Source organism: Salvelinus fontinalis, chromosome 11 (genome assembly GCF_029448725.1).
Source record: "Salvelinus fontinalis isolate EN_2023a chromosome 11, ASM2944872v1, whole genome shotgun sequence".
NCBI classification, from domain to species: domain Eukaryota; kingdom Metazoa; phylum Chordata; class Actinopteri; order Salmoniformes; family Salmonidae; genus Salvelinus; species Salvelinus fontinalis.
Window position 1 is genome coordinate 27,322,770 of NC_074675.1, and position 18,230 is coordinate 27,340,999.

The 18,230-nt window shown below is 41.6% G+C and overlaps 15 non-coding genes across 15 annotated transcripts; all 15 read left to right on the forward strand.

Moving 5' to 3' along the window:
• The first annotated feature begins 1,090 nt into the window (after positions 1–1,090).
• Positions 1,091–1,164, forward strand: trnan-guu (transfer RNA asparagine (anticodon GUU)). The gene has a single exon. It is a non-coding gene; the product is annotated as a tRNA-Asn (tRNA).
• Positions 1,165–2,269: 1,105 nt separating this feature from the next.
• On the forward strand, positions 2,270–2,343 carry trnan-guu (transfer RNA asparagine (anticodon GUU)). The gene has a single exon. It is a non-coding gene; the product is annotated as a tRNA-Asn (tRNA).
• A 1,103-nt stretch (positions 2,344–3,446) lies between these two features.
• Positions 3,447–3,520, forward strand: trnan-guu (transfer RNA asparagine (anticodon GUU)). Its single transcript has one exon. It is a non-coding gene; the product is annotated as a tRNA-Asn (tRNA).
• A 1,103-nt stretch (positions 3,521–4,623) lies between these two features.
• Positions 4,624–4,697, forward strand: trnan-guu (transfer RNA asparagine (anticodon GUU)). Its single transcript has one exon. It is a non-coding gene; the product is annotated as a tRNA-Asn (tRNA).
• A 1,103-nt stretch (positions 4,698–5,800) lies between these two features.
• trnan-guu (transfer RNA asparagine (anticodon GUU)) lies at positions 5,801–5,874 on the forward strand. The gene has a single exon. It is a non-coding gene; the product is annotated as a tRNA-Asn (tRNA).
• A 1,103-nt stretch (positions 5,875–6,977) lies between these two features.
• On the forward strand, positions 6,978–7,051 carry trnan-guu (transfer RNA asparagine (anticodon GUU)). The gene has a single exon. It is a non-coding gene; the product is annotated as a tRNA-Asn (tRNA).
• Positions 7,052–8,154: 1,103 nt separating this feature from the next.
• On the forward strand, positions 8,155–8,228 carry trnan-guu (transfer RNA asparagine (anticodon GUU)). Its single transcript has one exon. It is a non-coding gene; the product is annotated as a tRNA-Asn (tRNA).
• Positions 8,229–9,331: 1,103 nt separating this feature from the next.
• trnan-guu (transfer RNA asparagine (anticodon GUU)) lies at positions 9,332–9,405 on the forward strand. Its single transcript has one exon. It is a non-coding gene; the product is annotated as a tRNA-Asn (tRNA).
• A 1,103-nt stretch (positions 9,406–10,508) lies between these two features.
• On the forward strand, positions 10,509–10,582 carry trnan-guu (transfer RNA asparagine (anticodon GUU)). Its single transcript has one exon. It is a non-coding gene; the product is annotated as a tRNA-Asn (tRNA).
• A 1,103-nt stretch (positions 10,583–11,685) lies between these two features.
• Positions 11,686–11,759, forward strand: trnan-guu (transfer RNA asparagine (anticodon GUU)). The gene has a single exon. It is a non-coding gene; the product is annotated as a tRNA-Asn (tRNA).
• A 1,103-nt stretch (positions 11,760–12,862) lies between these two features.
• trnan-guu (transfer RNA asparagine (anticodon GUU)) lies at positions 12,863–12,936 on the forward strand. Its single transcript has one exon. It is a non-coding gene; the product is annotated as a tRNA-Asn (tRNA).
• A 1,103-nt stretch (positions 12,937–14,039) lies between these two features.
• Positions 14,040–14,113, forward strand: trnan-guu (transfer RNA asparagine (anticodon GUU)). The gene has a single exon. It is a non-coding gene; the product is annotated as a tRNA-Asn (tRNA).
• Positions 14,114–15,216: 1,103 nt separating this feature from the next.
• trnan-guu (transfer RNA asparagine (anticodon GUU)) lies at positions 15,217–15,290 on the forward strand. The gene has a single exon. It is a non-coding gene; the product is annotated as a tRNA-Asn (tRNA).
• A 1,103-nt stretch (positions 15,291–16,393) lies between these two features.
• On the forward strand, positions 16,394–16,467 carry trnan-guu (transfer RNA asparagine (anticodon GUU)). Its single transcript has one exon. It is a non-coding gene; the product is annotated as a tRNA-Asn (tRNA).
• Positions 16,468–17,570: 1,103 nt separating this feature from the next.
• Positions 17,571–17,644, forward strand: trnan-guu (transfer RNA asparagine (anticodon GUU)). Its single transcript has one exon. It is a non-coding gene; the product is annotated as a tRNA-Asn (tRNA).
• Positions 17,645–18,230: the final 586 nt, after the last annotated feature.

Below are 18,230 nucleotides of genomic sequence, written 5' to 3' on the forward strand. Positions count from 1 at the left end.
ATTCAGTTTGTTGTGCTCCATGATGTGAATGTGATATCCTGGACCTGTAATGAGATTACCTGTGACTTTGACCTGCTGAGGGTCAATGCCAACACAAGCCTCTCCCGTGCAATCAGTTAGCAAGTTTGACTGTCAATCTAAAGGTTAGTGCTTTGACACCACCCAGGGATGACATTTTTCAGATAGTAGCGATGTGAACCTTCCTGACTTGTAGTGATCTTCCATGAGACTTTCGCCTGCTGAGGGTCAGTACAACCACAAGTCTCTGTGGTGCAATTGGTTAGCATGTTAGCCTGTTAATTTAAAGGTTGGTGATTTGAACCCACTCAGGGTTGCTATCTTTCCATTTCTAGTGATGTGGAAAGACCTTCCTGGACTTACAGTAAGCTTGCTTTTGACCTGCTGTGTTTCCTGTTGTCACATGTGATTGGTGTGTTGTTGAACATGAAAGATGACAAGTTACTATACCTACTGGTAAAATGGCTGTCAATGGTCTCTGATCTTCTGTTACTCAATAGCTTGATCATTCTGTGGTCTCCATGGAACATATCATGTATTCATATTAATCCGGCTAGTATGACAATGTAAATTATGTCAATCTGGCATAAAAAACCTTAGCATTTAAATGTATCTCGCTTGAAGGACAATGTTGGTCCAGTGTTTGTGTGTACATGTGTGCCTATACGCCATGAAAGTGATTCGCCACTACATCATTCTTCCGGGGTCAGTCCCCTAATTATTTTGAATGAGATTGGTGATTATATATTACATTCGTGAAAACGCAGTTGTTTAAAATATATATTTATCAAATTACATTTGTGATTGTGGCTGAATTTACTCCTGCCAGATGCCTTTTAATAAAATTTTGCAGTGACGAACATTGCCCTACATTTCTGCCCTTTTAAGGCCATTCAAAAAGCAAACAAACGTTAGAAAACTACAGGGCTACTTACTTGGAAATGTTGCGGCACTTTCGATGCACGTTGACACAACCATTGGAACAAAGTGTTGTTGTTTCGTAAACGCCATGTACAGTTGGATGAGATCACGGATGGCCAGCGATCAAGTGTCAGGGTCAGGCACACCACAAGTCTCTGTGGCGCAATTGGTTAGCGCGTTAGACTGTTAATCTAAAGGTTGGTGGTTTGAGCCCACCCAGGGACGAGAGTTTTCAGTTTGTTGTACTCCATGATGTGAATGTGACATCCTGGACCTGTAATGAGATTACCTGTAACTTTGATCTGCTGAGGGTCAATGCCAACACAAGCCTCTCTAGTGCAATCAGTTTGACTGTGTTTGACTGTCAATCTAAAGGTTGGTGCTTCGACACCACCCAGGAATGACATTTTTCAGATAGTAGCGATGTGAACCTTCCTGACTTGTAGTGATCTTCCATGAGACTTTCGCCTGCTGAGGGTCAGTACAACCACAAGTCTCTGTGGTGCAATTGGTTAGCATGTTAGCCTGTTAATTTAAAAGTTGGTGATTTGAACCCACTCAGGGTTGCTATCTTTCCCTTTCTAGTGATGTGGAAAGACCTTCCTGGACTTACAGTAAGCTTGCTTTTGACCTGCTGTGTTTCCTGTTGTCACATGTGATTGGTGTGTTGTTGAACATGAAAGATGACAAGTTACTATACCTACTGGTAAAATGGCTGTCAATGGTCTCTGATCTTCTGTTACTCAATAGCTTATTCATTCTGTGGTCTCCATGGAACATATCATGTATTCATATTAATCCGGCTAGTATGACAATGTAAATTATGTCAATCTGGCATGAAAAACCTTAGCATTTAAATGTATCTCGCATGAAGGACAATGTTGGTCCAGTGTGTGTGTGTTTGTGTGTACATGTGTGCCTATACACCATGAAAGTGACTCGCCACTACATCATTCTTCCGGGGTCAGTCCCCTAATTATTTTGAATGAGATTGGTGATTATATATTACATTCGTGAAAACGCAGTTGTTTAAAATATATATTTATCAAATTACATTTGTGATTGTGGCTGAATTTACTCCTGCCAGATGCCTTTTAATAAAATGTTGCGTTGACGAACATTGCCCTACATTTCTGCCCTTTTAAGGCCATTCAAAAAGCGAACAAACGTTAGAAAACTACAGGGCTACTTACTTGGAAATGTTGCGGCACTTTCGATGCACGTTGACACAACCATTGGAACAAAGTGTTGTTGTTTCGTAAACGCCATGTACAGTTGGATGAGATCACGGATGGCCAGCGATCAAGTGTCAGGGTCAGGCACAGCACAAGTCTCTGTGGCGCAATTGGTTAGCGCGTTAGACTGTTAATCTAAAGGTTGGTGGTTCGAGCCCACCCAGGGACGAGACTTTTCAGTTTGTTGTGCTCCATGATGTGAATGTGATATCCTGGACCTGTAATGAGATTACCTGTGACTTTGACCTGCTGAGGCTCAATGCCAACACAAGCCTCTCTCGTGCAATCAGTTAGCGAGTTTGACTGTCAATCTAAAGGTTAGTGCTTTGACACCACCCAGGGATGACATTTTTCAGATAGTAGCGATGTGAACCTTCCTGACTTGTAGTGATCTTCCATGAGACTTTCGCCAGCTGAGGGTCAGTACAACCACAAGTCTCTGTGGTGCAATTGGTTAGCATGTTAGCCTGTTAATTTAAAGGTTGGTTTTTTGAACCCACTCAGGGTTGCTATCTTTCCATTTCTAGTGATGTGGAAAGACCTTCCTTGATTTACAGTAAGTTTGCTTTTGACCTGCTGTTTTTCCTGTTGTCACATGTGATTGGTGTGTTGTTGAACATGAAAGATGACAAGTTACTATACCTACTGGTAAAATGGCTGTCAATGGTCTCTGATCTTCTGTTACTCAATAGCTTATTCATTCTGTGGTCTCCATGGAACATATCATGTATTCATATTAATCCGGCTAGTATGACAATGTAAATTATGTCAATCTGGCATGAAAAACCTTAGCATTTAAATGTATCTCGCATGAAGGACAATGTTGGTCCAGTGTGTGTGTGTTTGTGTGTACATGTGTGCCTATACACCATGAAAGTGACTCGCCACTACATCATTCTTCCGGGGTCAGTCCCCTAATTATTTTGAATGAGATTGGTGATTATATATTACATTCGTGAAAACGCAGTTGTTTAAAATATATATTTATCAAATTACATTTGTGATTGTGGCTGAATTTACTCCTGCCAGATGCCTTTTAATAAAATGTTGCGTTGACGAACATTGCCCTACATTTCTGCCCTTTTAAGGCCATTCAAAAAGCGAACAAACGTTAGAAAACTACAGGGCTACTTACTTGGAAATGTTGCGGCACTTTCGATGCACGTTGACACAACCATTGGAACAAAGTGTTGTTGTCTCGTAAACGCCATGTACAGTTGGATGAGATCACGGATGGCCAGCGATCAAGTGTCAGGGTCAGGCACACCACAAGTCTCTGTGGCGCAATTGGTTAGCGCGTTAGACTGTTAATCGAAAGGTTGGTGGTTCGAGCCCACCCAGGGACGAGACTTTTCAGTTTGTTGTGCTCCATGATGTGAATGTGATATCCTGGACCTGTAATGAGATTACCTGTGACTTTGACCTGCTGAGGCTCAATGCCAACACAAGCCTCTCTCGTGCAATCAGTTAGCGAGTTTGACTGTCAATCTAAAGGTTAGTGCTTTGACACCACCCAGGGATGACATTTTTCAGATAGTAGCGATGTGAACCTTCCTGACTTGTAGTGATCTTCCATGAGACTTTCGCCAGCTGAGGGTCAGTACAACCACAAGTCTCTGTGGTGCAATTGGTTAGCATGTTAGCCTGTTAATTTAAAGGTTGGTTTTTTGAACCCACTCAGGGTTGCTATCTTTCCATTTCTAGTGATGTGGAAAGACCTTCCTTGATTTACAGTAAGTTTGCTTTTGACCTGCTGTTTTTCCTGTTGTCACATGTGATTGGTGTGTTGTTGAACATGAAAGATGACAAGTTACTATACCTACTGGTAAAATGGCTGTCAATGGTCTCTGATCTTCTGTTACTCAATAGCTTATTCATTCTGTGGTCTCCATGGAACATATCATGTATTCATATTAATCCGGCTAGTATGACAATGTAAATTATGTCAATCTGGCATGAAAAACCTTAGCATTTAAATGTATCTCGCATGAAGGACAATGTTGGTCCAGTGTGTGTGTGTTTGTGTGTACATGTGTGCCTATACACCATGAAAGTGACTCGCCACTACATCATTCTTCCGGGGTCAGTCCCCTAATTATTTTGAATGAGATTGGTGATTATATATTAGATTCGTGAAAACGCAGTTGTTTAAAATATATATTTATCAAATTACATTTGTGATTGTGGCTGAATTTACTCCTGCCAGATGCCTTTTAATAAAATGTTGCGTTGACGAACATTGCCCTACATTTCTGCCCTTTTAAGGCCATTCAAAAAGCGAACAAACGTTAGAAAACTACAGGGCTACTTACTTGGAAATGTTGCGGCACTTTCGATGCACGTTGACACAACCATTGGAACAAAGTGTTGTTGTTTCGTAAACGCCATGTACAGTTGGATGAGATCACGGATGGCCAGCGATCAAGTGTCAGGGTCAGGCACACCAAAAATATCTGTGGCGCAATTGGTTAGCGCGTTAGACTGTTAATCTAAAGGTTGGTGGTTCGAGCCCACCCAGGGACGAGACTTTTCAGTTTGTTTTGCTCCATGATGTGAATGTGATATCCTGGACCTGTAATGAGATTACCTGTGACTTTGACCTGCTGAGGCTCAATGCCAACACAAGCCTCTCTCGTGCAATCAGTTAGCGAGTTTGACTGTCAATCTAAAGGTTAGTGCTTTGACACCACCCAGGGATGACATTTTTCAGATAGTAGCGATGTGAACCTTCCTGACTTGTAGTGATCTTCCATGAGACTTTCGCCAGCTGAGGGTCAGTACAACCACAAGTCTCTGTGGTGCAATTGGTTAGCATGTTAGCCTGTTAATTTAAAGGTTGGTTTTTTGAACCCACTCAGGGTTGCTATCTTTCCATTTCTAGTGATGTGGAAAGACCTTCCTTGATTTACAGTAAGTTTGCTTTTGACCTGCTGTTTTTCCTGTTGTCACATGTGATTGGTGTGTTGTTGAACATGAAAGATGACAAGTTACTATACCTACTGGTAAAATGGCTGTCAATGGTCTCTGATCTTCTGTTACTCAATAGCTTATTCATTCTGTGGTCTCCATGGAACATATCATGTATTCATATTAATCCGGCTAGTATGACAATGTAAATTATGTCAATCTGGCATGAAAAACCTTAGCATTTAAATGTATCTCGCATGAAGGACAATGTTGGTCCAGTGTGTGTGTGTTTGTGTGTACATGTGTGCCTATACACCATGAAAGTGACTCGCCACTACATCATTCTTCCGGGGTCAGTCCCCTAATTATTTTGAATGAGATTGGTGATTATATATTAGATTCGTGAAAACGCAGTTGTTTAAAATATATATTTATCAAATTACATTTGTGATTGTGGCTGAATTTACTCCTGCCAGATGCCTTTTAATAAAATGTTGCGTTGACGAACATTGCCCTACATTTCTGCCCTTTTAAGGCCATTCAAAAAGCGAACAAACGTTAGAAAACTACAGGGCTACTTACTTGGAAATGTTGCGGCACTTTCGATGCACGTTGACACAACCATTGGAACAAAGTGTTGTTGTTTCGTAAACGCCATGTACAGTTGGATGAGATCACGGATGGCCAGCGATCAAGTGTCAGGGTCAGGCACACCACAAGTCTCTGTGGCGCAATTGGTTAGCGCGTTAGACTGTTAATCTAAAGGTTGGTGGTTCGAGCCCACCCAGGGACGAGACTTTTCAGTTTGTTGTGCTCCATGATGTGAATGTGATATCCTGGACCTGTAATGAGATTACCTGTGACTTTGACCTGCTGAGGCTCAATGCCAACACAAGCCTCTCTCGTGCAATCAGTTAGCGAGTTTGACTGTCAATCTAAAGGTTAGTGCTTTGACACCACCCAGGGATGACATTTTTCAGATAGTAGCGATGTGAACCTTCCTGACTTGTAGTGATCTTCCATGAGACTTTCGCCAGCTGAGGGTCAGTACAACCACAAGTCTCTGTGGTGCAATTGGTTAGCATGTTAGCCTGTTAATTTAAAGGTTGGTTTTTTGAACCCACTCAGGGTTGCTATCTTTCCATTTCTAGTGATGTGGAAAGACCTTCCTTGATTTACAGTAAGTTTGCTTTTGACCTGCTGTTTTTCCTGTTGTCACATGTGATTGGTGTGTTGTTGAACATGAAAGATGACAAGTTACTATACCTACTGGTAAAATGGCTGTCAATGGTCTCTGATCTTCTGTTACTCAATAGCTTATTCATTCTGTGGTCTCCATGGAACATATCATGTATTCATATTAATCCGGCTAGTATGACAATGTAAATTATGTCAATCTGGCATGAAAAACCTTAGCATTTAAATGTATCTCGCATGAAGGACAATGTTGGTCCAGTGTGTGTGTGTTTGTGTGTACATGTGTGCCTATACACCATGAAAGTGACTCGCCACTACATCATTCTTCCGGGGTCAGTCCCCTAATTATTTTGAATGAGATTGGTGATTATATATTAGATTCGTGAAAACGCAGTTGTTTAAAATATATATTTATCAAATTACATTTGTGATTGTGGCTGAATTTACTCCTGCCAGATGCCTTTTAATAAAATGTTGCGTTGACGAACATTGCCCTACATTTCTGCCCTTTTAAGGCCATTCAAAAAGCGAACAAACGTTAGAAAACTACAGGGCTACTTACTTGGAAATGTTGCGGCACTTTCGATGCACGTTGACACAACCATTGGAACAAAGTGTTGTTGTTTCGTAAACGCCATGTACAGTTGGATGAGATCACGGATGGCCAGCGATCAAGTGTCAGGGTCAGGCACACCACAAGTCTCTGTGGCGCAATTGGTTAGCGCGTTAGACTGTTAATCTAAAGGTTGGTGGTTCGAGCCCACCCAGGGACGAGACTTTTCAGTTTGTTGTGCTCCATGATGTGAATGTGATATCCTGGACCTGTAATGAGATTACCTGTGACTTTGACCTGCTGAGGCTCAATGCCAACACAAGCCTCTCTCGTGCAATCAGTTAGCGAGTTTGACTGTCAATCTAAAGGTTAGTGCTTTGACACCACCCAGGGATGACATTTTTCAGATAGTAGCGATGTGAACCTTCCTGACTTGTAGTGATCTTCCATGAGACTTTCGCCAGCTGAGGGTCAGTACAACCACAAGTCTCTGTGGTGCAATTGGTTAGCATGTTAGCCTGTTAATTTAAAGGTTGGTTTTTTGAACCCACTCAGGGTTGCTATCTTTCCATTTCTAGTGATGTGGAAAGACCTTCCTTGATTTACAGTAAGTTTGCTTTTGACCTGCTGTTTTTCCTGTTGTCACATGTGATTGGTGTGTTGTTGAACATGAAAGATGACAAGTTACTATACCTACTGGTAAAATGGCTGTCAATGGTCTCTGATCTTCTGTTACTCAATAGCTTATTCATTCTGTGGTCTCCATGGAACATATCATGTATTCATATTAATCCGGCTAGTATGACAATGTAAATTATGTCAATCTGGCATGAAAAACCTTAGCATTTAAATGTATCTCGCATGAAGGACAATGTTGGTCCAGTGTGTGTGTGTTTGTGTGTACATGTGTGCCTATACACCATGAAAGTGACTCGCCACTACATCATTCTTCCGGGGTCAGTCCCCTAATTATTTTGAATGAGATTGGTGATTATATATTAGATTCGTGAAAACGCAGTTGTTTAAAATATATATTTATCAAATTACATTTGTGATTGTGGCTGAATTTACTCCTGCCAGATGCCTTTTAATAAAATGTTGCGTTGACGAACATTGCCCTACATTTCTGCCCTTTTAAGGCCATTCAAAAAGCGAACAAACGTTAGAAAACTACAGGGCTACTTACTTGGAAATGTTGCGGCACTTTCGATGCACGTTGACACAACCATTGGAACAAAGTGTTGTTGTTTCGTAAACGCCATGTACAGTTGGATGAGATCACGGATGGCCAGCGATCAAGTGTCAGGGTCAGGCACACCACAAGTCTCTGTGGCGCAATTGGTTAGCGCGTTAGACTGTTAATCTAAAGGTTGGTGGTTCGAGCCCACCCAGGGACGAGACTTTTCAGTTTGTTGTGCTCCATGATGTGAATGTGATATCCTGGACCTGTAATGAGATTACCTGTGACTTTGACCTGCTGAGGCTCAATGCCAACACAAGCCTCTCTCGTGCAATCAGTTAGCGAGTTTGACTGTCAATCTAAAGGTTAGTGCTTTGACACCACCCAGGGATGACATTTTTCAGATAGTAGCGATGTGAACCTTCCTGACTTGTAGTGATCTTCCATGAGACTTTCGCCAGCTGAGGGTCAGTACAACCACAAGTCTCTGTGGTGCAATTGGTTAGCATGTTAGCCTGTTAATTTAAAGGTTGGTTTTTTGAACCCACTCAGGGTTGCTATCTTTCCATTTCTAGTGATGTGGAAAGACCTTCCTTGATTTACAGTAAGTTTGCTTTTGACCTGCTGTTTTTCCTGTTGTCACATGTGATTGGTGTGTTGTTGAACATGAAAGATGACAAGTTACTATACCTACTGGTAAAATGGCTGTCAATGGTCTCTGATCTTCTGTTACTCAATAGCTTATTCATTCTGTGGTCTCCATGGAACATATCATGTATTCATATTAATCCGGCTAGTATGACAATGTAAATTATGTCAATCTGGCATGAAAAACCTTAGCATTTAAATGTATCTCGCATGAAGGACAATGTTGGTCCAGTGTGTGTGTGTTTGTGTGTACATGTGTGCCTATACACCATGAAAGTGACTCGCCACTACATCATTCTTCCGGGGTCAGTCCCCTAATTATTTTGAATGAGATTGGTGATTATATATTAGATTCGTGAAAACGCAGTTGTTTAAAATATATATTTATCAAATTACATTTGTGATTGTGGCTGAATTTACTCCTGCCAGATGCCTTTTAATAAAATGTTGCGTTGACGAACATTGCCCTACATTTCTGCCCTTTTAAGGCCATTCAAAAAGCGAACAAACGTTAGAAAACTACAGGGCTACTTACTTGGAAATGTTGCGGCACTTTCGATGCACGTTGACACAACCATTGGAACAAAGTGTTGTTGTTTCGTAAACGCCATGTACAGTTGGATGAGATCACGGATGGCCAGCGATCAAGTGTCAGGGTCAGGCACACCACAAGTCTCTGTGGCGCAATTGGTTAGCGCGTTAGACTGTTAATCTAAAGGTTGGTGGTTCGAGCCCACCCAGGGACGAGACTTTTCAGTTTGTTGTGCTCCATGATGTGAATGTGATATCCTGGACCTGTAATGAGATTACCTGTGACTTTGACCTGCTGAGGCTCAATGCCAACACAAGCCTCTCTCGTGCAATCAGTTAGCGAGTTTGACTGTCAATCTAAAGGTTAGTGCTTTGACACCACCCAGGGATGACATTTTTCAGATAGTAGCGATGTGAACCTTCCTGACTTGTAGTGATCTTCCATGAGACTTTCGCCAGCTGAGGGTCAGTACAACCACAAGTCTCTGTGGTGCAATTGGTTAGCATGTTAGCCTGTTAATTTAAAGGTTGGTTTTTTGAACCCACTCAGGGTTGCTATCTTTCCATTTCTAGTGATGTGGAAAGACCTTCCTTGATTTACAGTAAGTTTGCTTTTGACCTGCTGTTTTTCCTGTTGTCACATGTGATTGGTGTGTTGTTGAACATGAAAGATGACAAGTTACTATACCTACTGGTAAAATGGCTGTCAATGGTCTCTGATCTTCTGTTACTCAATAGCTTATTCATTCTGTGGTCTCCATGGAACATATCATGTATTCATATTAATCCGGCTAGTATGACAATGTAAATTATGTCAATCTGGCATGAAAAACCTTAGCATTTAAATGTATCTCGCATGAAGGACAATGTTGGTCCAGTGTGTGTGTGTTTGTGTGTACATGTGTGCCTATACACCATGAAAGTGACTCGCCACTACATCATTCTTCCGGGGTCAGTCCCCTAATTATTTTGAATGAGATTGGTGATTATATATTAGATTCGTGAAAACGCAGTTGTTTAAAATATATATTTATCAAATTACATTTGTGATTGTGGCTGAATTTACTCCTGCCAGATGCCTTTTAATAAAATGTTGCGTTGACGAACATTGCCCTACATTTCTGCCCTTTTAAGGCCATTCAAAAAGCGAACAAACGTTAGAAAACTACAGGGCTACTTACTTGGAAATGTTGCGGCACTTTCGATGCACGTTGACACAACCATTGGAACAAAGTGTTGTTGTTTCGTAAACGCCATGTACAGTTGGATGAGATCACGGATGGCCAGCGATCAAGTGTCAGGGTCAGGCACACCACAAGTCTCTGTGGCGCAATTGGTTAGCGCGTTAGACTGTTAATCTAAAGGTTGGTGGTTCGAGCCCACCCAGGGACGAGACTTTTCAGTTTGTTGTGCTCCATGATGTGAATGTGATATCCTGGACCTGTAATGAGATTACCTGTGACTTTGACCTGCTGAGGCTCAATGCCAACACAAGCCTCTCTCGTGCAATCAGTTAGCGAGTTTGACTGTCAATCTAAAGGTTAGTGCTTTGACACCACCCAGGGATGACATTTTTCAGATAGTAGCGATGTGAACCTTCCTGACTTGTAGTGATCTTCCATGAGACTTTCGCCAGCTGAGGGTCAGTACAACCACAAGTCTCTGTGGTGCAATTGGTTAGCATGTTAGCCTGTTAATTTAAAGGTTGGTTTTTTGAACCCACTCAGGGTTGCTATCTTTCCATTTCTAGTGATGTGGAAAGACCTTCCTTGATTTACAGTAAGTTTGCTTTTGACCTGCTGTTTTTCCTGTTGTCACATGTGATTGGTGTGTTGTTGAACATGAAAGATGACAAGTTACTATACCTACTGGTAAAATGGCTGTCAATGGTCTCTGATCTTCTGTTACTCAATAGCTTATTCATTCTGTGGTCTCCATGGAACATATCATGTATTCATATTAATCCGGCTAGTATGACAATGTAAATTATGTCAATCTGGCATGAAAAACCTTAGCATTTAAATGTATCTCGCATGAAGGACAATGTTGGTCCAGTGTGTGTGTGTTTGTGTGTACATGTGTGCCTATACACCATGAAAGTGACTCGCCACTACATCATTCTTCCGGGGTCAGTCCCCTAATTATTTTGAATGAGATTGGTGATTATATATTAGATTCGTGAAAACGCAGTTGTTTAAAATATATATTTATCAAATTACATTTGTGATTGTGGCTGAATTTACTCCTGCCAGATGCCTTTTAATAAAATGTTGCGTTGACGAACATTGCCCTACATTTCTGCCCTTTTAAGGCCATTCAAAAAGCGAACAAACGTTAGAAAACTACAGGGCTACTTACTTGGAAATGTTGCGGCACTTTCGATGCACGTTGACACAACCATTGGAACAAAGTGTTGTTGTTTCGTAAACGCCATGTACAGTTGGATGAGATCACGGATGGCCAGCGATCAAGTGTCAGGGTCAGGCACACCACAAGTCTCTGTGGCGCAATTGGTTAGCGCGTTAGACTGTTAATCTAAAGGTTGGTGGTTCGAGCCCACCCAGGGACGAGACTTTTCAGTTTGTTGTGCTCCATGATGTGAATGTGATATCCTGGACCTGTAATGAGATTACCTGTGACTTTGACCTGCTGAGGCTCAATGCCAACACAAGCCTCTCTCGTGCAATCAGTTAGCGAGTTTGACTGTCAATCTAAAGGTTAGTGCTTTGACACCACCCAGGGATGACATTTTTCAGATAGTAGCGATGTGAACCTTCCTGACTTGTAGTGATCTTCCATGAGACTTTCGCCAGCTGAGGGTCAGTACAACCACAAGTCTCTGTGGTGCAATTGGTTAGCATGTTAGCCTGTTAATTTAAAGGTTGGTTTTTTGAACCCACTCAGGGTTGCTATCTTTCCATTTCTAGTGATGTGGAAAGACCTTCCTTGATTTACAGTAAGTTTGCTTTTGACCTGCTGTTTTTCCTGTTGTCACATGTGATTGGTGTGTTGTTGAACATGAAAGATGACAAGTTACTATACCTACTGGTAAAATGGCTGTCAATGGTCTCTGATCTTCTGTTACTCAATAGCTTATTCATTCTGTGGTCTCCATGGAACATATCATGTATTCATATTAATCCGGCTAGTATGACAATGTAAATTATGTCAATCTGGCATGAAAAACCTTAGCATTTAAATGTATCTCGCATGAAGGACAATGTTGGTCCAGTGTGTGTGTGTTTGTGTGTACATGTGTGCCTATACACCATGAAAGTGACTCGCCACTACATCATTCTTCCGGGGTCAGTCCCCTAATTATTTTGAATGAGATTGGTGATTATATATTAGATTCGTGAAAACGCAGTTGTTTAAAATATATATTTATCAAATTACATTTGTGATTGTGGCTGAATTTACTCCTGCCAGATGCCTTTTAATAAAATGTTGCGTTGACGAACATTGCCCTACATTTCTGCCCTTTTAAGGCCATTCAAAAAGCGAACAAACGTTAGAAAACTACAGGGCTACTTACTTGGAAATGTTGCGGCACTTTCGATGCACGTTGACACAACCATTGGAACAAAGTGTTGTTGTTTCGTAAACGCCATGTACAGTTGGATGAGATCACGGATGGCCAGCGATCAAGTGTCAGGGTCAGGCACACCACAAGTCTCTGTGGCGCAATTGGTTAGCGCGTTAGACTGTTAATCTAAAGGTTGGTGGTTCGAGCCCACCCAGGGACGAGACTTTTCAGTTTGTTGTGCTCCATGATGTGAATGTGATATCCTGGACCTGTAATGAGATTACCTGTGACTTTGACCTGCTGAGGCTCAATGCCAACACAAGCCTCTCTCGTGCAATCAGTTAGCGAGTTTGACTGTCAATCTAAAGGTTAGTGCTTTGACACCACCCAGGGATGACATTTTTCAGATAGTAGCGATGTGAACCTTCCTGACTTGTAGTGATCTTCCATGAGACTTTCGCCAGCTGAGGGTCAGTACAACCACAAGTCTCTGTGGTGCAATTGGTTAGCATGTTAGCCTGTTAATTTAAAGGTTGGTTTTTTGAACCCACTCAGGGTTGCTATCTTTCCATTTCTAGTGATGTGGAAAGACCTTCCTTGATTTACAGTAAGTTTGCTTTTGACCTGCTGTTTTTCCTGTTGTCACATGTGATTGGTGTGTTGTTGAACATGAAAGATGACAAGTTACTATACCTACTGGTAAAATGGCTGTCAATGGTCTCTGATCTTCTGTTACTCAATAGCTTATTCATTCTGTGGTCTCCATGGAACATATCATGTATTCATATTAATCCGGCTAGTATGACAATGTAAATTATGTCAATCTGGCATGAAAAACCTTAGCATTTAAATGTATCTCGCATGAAGGACAATGTTGGTCCAGTGTGTGTGTGTTTGTGTGTACATGTGTGCCTATACACCATGAAAGTGACTCGCCACTACATCATTCTTCCGGGGTCAGTCCCCTAATTATTTTGAATGAGATTGGTGATTATATATTAGATTCGTGAAAACGCAGTTGTTTAAAATATATATTTATCAAATTACATTTGTGATTGTGGCTGAATTTACTCCTGCCAGATGCCTTTTAATAAAATGTTGCGTTGACGAACATTGCCCTACATTTCTGCCCTTTTAAGGCCATTCAAAAAGCGAACAAACGTTAGAAAACTACAGGGCTACTTACTTGGAAATGTTGCGGCACTTTCGATGCACGTTGACACAACCATTGGAACAAAGTGTTGTTGTTTCGTAAACGCCATGTACAGTTGGATGAGATCACGGATGGCCAGCGATCAAGTGTCAGGGTCAGGCACACCACAAGTCTCTGTGGCGCAATTGGTTAGCGCGTTAGACTGTTAATCTAAAGGTTGGTGGTTCGAGCCCACCCAGGGACGAGACTTTTCAGTTTGTTGTGCTCCATGATGTGAATGTGATATCCTGGACCTGTAATGAGATTACCTGTGACTTTGACCTGCTGAGGCTCAATGCCAACACAAGCCTCTCTCGTGCAATCAGTTAGCGAGTTTGACTGTCAATCTAAAGGTTAGTGCTTTGACACCACCCAGGGATGACATTTTTCAGATAGTAGCGATGTGAACCTTCCTGACTTGTAGTGATCTTCCATGAGACTTTCGCCAGCTGAGGGTCAGTACAACCACAAGTCTCTGTGGTGCAATTGGTTAGCATGTTAGCCTGTTAATTTAAAGGTTGGTTTTTTGAACCCACTCAGGGTTGCTATCTTTCCATTTCTAGTGATGTGGAAAGACCTTCCTTGATTTACAGTAAGTTTGCTTTTGACCTGCTGTTTTTCCTGTTGTCACATGTGATTGGTGTGTTGTTGAACATGAAAGATGACAAGTTACTATACCTACTGGTAAAATGGCTGTCAATGGTCTCTGATCTTCTGTTACTCAATAGCTTATTCATTCTGTGGTCTCCATGGAACATATCATGTATTCATATTAATCCGGCTAGTATGACAATGTAAATTATGTCAATCTGGCATGAAAAACCTTAGCATTTAAATGTATCTCGCATGAAGGACAATGTTGGTCCAGTGTGTGTGTGTTTGTGTGTACATGTGTGCCTATACACCATGAAAGTGACTCGCCACTACATCATTCTTCCGGGGTCAGTCCCCTAATTATTTTGAATGAGATTGGTGATTATATATTAGATTCGTGAAAACGCAGTTGTTTAAAATATATATTTATCAAATTACATTTGTGATTGTGGCTGAATTTACTCCTGCCAGATGCCTTTTAATAAAATGTTGCGTTGACGAACATTGCCCTACATTTCTGCCCTTTTAAGGCCATTCAAAAAGCGAACAAACGTTAGAAAACTACAGGGCTACTTACTTGGAAATGTTGCGGCACTTTCGATGCACGTTGACACAACCATTGGAACAAAGTGTTGTTGTTTCGTAAACGCCATGTACAGTTGGATGAGATCACGGATGGCCAGCGATCAAGTGTCAGGGTCAGGCACACCACAAGTCTCTGTGGCGCAATTGGTTAGCGCGTTAGACTGTTAATCTAAAGGTTGGTGGTTCGAGCCCACCCAGGGACGAGACTTTTCAGTTTGTTGTGCTCCATGATGTGAATGTGATATCCTGGACCTGTAATGAGATTACCTGTGACTTTGACCTGCTGAGGCTCAATGCCAACACAAGCCTCTCTCGTGCAATCAGTTAGCGAGTTTGACTGTCAATCTAAAGGTTAGTGCTTTGACACCACCCAGGGATGACATTTTTCAGATAGTAGCGATGTGAACCTTCCTGACTTGTAGTGATCTTCCATGAGACTTTCGCCAGCTGAGGGTCAGTACAACCACAAGTCTCTGTGGTGCAATTGGTTAGCATGTTAGCCTGTTAATTTAAAGGTTGGTTTTTTGAACCCACTCAGGGTTGCTATCTTTCCATTTCTAGTGATGTGGAAAGACCTTCCTTGATTTACAGTAAGTTTGCTTTTGACCTGCTGTTTTTCCTGTTGTCACATGTGATTGGTGTGTTGTTGAACATGAAAGATGACAAGTTACTATACCTACTGGTAAAATGGCTGTCAATGGTCTCTGATCTTCTGTTACTCAATAGCTTATTCATTCTGTGGTCTCCATGGAACATATCATGTATTCATATTAATCCGGCTAGTATGACAATGTAAATTATGTCAATCTGGCATGAAAAACCTTAGCATTTAAATGTATCTCGCATGAAGGACAATGTTGGTCCAGTGTGTGTGTGTTTGTGTGTACATGTGTGCCTATACACCATGAAAGTGACTCGCCACTACATCATTCTTCCGGGGTCAGTCCCCTAATTATTTTGAATGAGATTGGTGATTATATATTACATTCGTGAAAACGCAGTTGTTTAAAATATATATTTATCAAATTACATTTGTGATTGTGGCTGAATTTACTCCTGCCAGATGCCTTTTAATAAAATGTTGCGTTGACGAACATTGCCCTACATTTCTGCCCTTTTAAGGCCATTCAAAAAGCGAACAAACGTTAGAAAACTACAGGGCTACTTACTTGGAAATGTTGCGGCACTTTCGATGCACGTTGACACAACCATTGGAACAAAGTGTTGTTGTTTCGTAAACGCCATGTACAGTTGGATGAGATCACGGATGGCCAGCGATCAAGTGTCAGGGTCAGGCACACCACAAGTCTCTGTGGCGCAATTGGTTAGCGCGTTAGACTGTTAATCTAAAGGTTGGTGGTTCGAGCCCACCCAGGGACGAGACTTTTCAGTTTGTTGTGCTCCATGATGTGAATGTGATATCCTGGACCTGTAATGAGATTACCTGTGACTTTGACCTGCTGAGGCTCAATGCCAACACAAGCCTCTCTCGTGCAATCAGTTAGCGAGTTTGACTGTCAATCTAAAGGTTAGTGCTTTGACACCACCCAGGGATGACATTTTTCAGATAGTAGCGATGTGAACCTTCCTGACTTGTAGTGATCTTCCATGAGACTTTCGCCAGCTGAGGGTCAGTACAACCACAAGTCTCTGTGGTGCAATTGGTTAGCATGTTAGCCTGTTAATTTAAAGGTTGGTTTTTTGAACCCACTCAGGGTTGCTATCTTTCCATTTCTAGTGATGTGGAAAGACCTTCCTTGATTTACAGTAAGTTTGCTTTTGACCTGCTGTTTTTCCTGTTGTCACATGTGATTGGTGTGTTGTTGAACATGAAAGATGACAAGTTACTATACCTACTGGTAAAATGGCTGTCAATGGTCTCTGATCTTCTGTTACTCAATAGCTTATTCATTCTGTGGTCTCCATGGAACATATCATGTATTCATATTAATCCGGCTAGTATGACAATGTAAATTATGTCAATCTGGCATGAAAAACCTTAGCATTTAAATGTATCTCGCATGAAGGACAATGTTGGTCCAGTGTGTGTGTGTTTGTGTGTACATGTGTGCCTATACACCATGAAAGTGACTCGCCACTACATCATTCTTCCGGGGTCAGTCCCCTAATTATTTTGAATGAGATTGGTGATTATATATTAGATTCGTGAAAACGCAGTTGTTTAAAATATATATTTATCAAATTACATTTGTGATTGTGGCTGAATTTACTCCTGCCAGATGCCTTTTAATAAAATGTTGCGTTGACGAACATTGCCCTACATTTCTGCCCTTTTAAGGCCATTCAAAAAGCGAACAAACGTTAGAAAACTACAGGGCTACTTACTTGGAAATGTTGCGGCACTTTCGATGCACGTTGACACAACCATTGGAACAAAGTGTTGTTGTTTCGTAAACGCCATGTACAGTTGGATGAGATCACGGATGGCCAGCGATCAAGTGTCAGGGTCAGGCACACCACAAGTCTCTGTGGCGCAATTGGTTAGCGCGTTAGACTGTTAATCTAAAGGTTGGTGGTTCGAGCCCACCCAGGGACGAGACTTTTCAGTTTGTTGTGCTCCATGATGTGAATGTGATATCCTGGACCTGTAATGAGATTACCTGTGACTTTGACCTGCTGAGGCTCAATGCCAACACAAGCCTCTCTCGTGCAATCAGTTAGCGAGTTTGACTGTCAATCTAAAGGTTAGTGCTTTGACACCACCCAGGGATGACATTTTTCAGATAGTAGCGATGTGAACCTTCCTGACTTGTAGTGATCTTCCATGAGACTTTCGCCAGCTGAGGGTCAGTACAACCACAAGTCTCTGTGGTGCAATTGGTTAGCATGTTAGCCTGTTAATTTAAAGGTTGGTTTTTTGAACCCACTCAGGGTTGCTATCTTTCCATTTCTAGTGATGTGGAAAGACCTTCCTTGATTTACAGTAAGTTTGCTTTTGACCTGCTGTTTTTCCTGTTGTCACATGTGATTGGTGTGTTGTTGAACATGAAAGATGACAAGTTACTATACCTACTGGTAAAATGGCTGTCAATGGTCTCTGATCTTCTGTTACTCAATAGCTTATTCATTCTGTGGTCTCCATGGAACATATCATGTATTCATATTAATCCGGCTAGTATGAC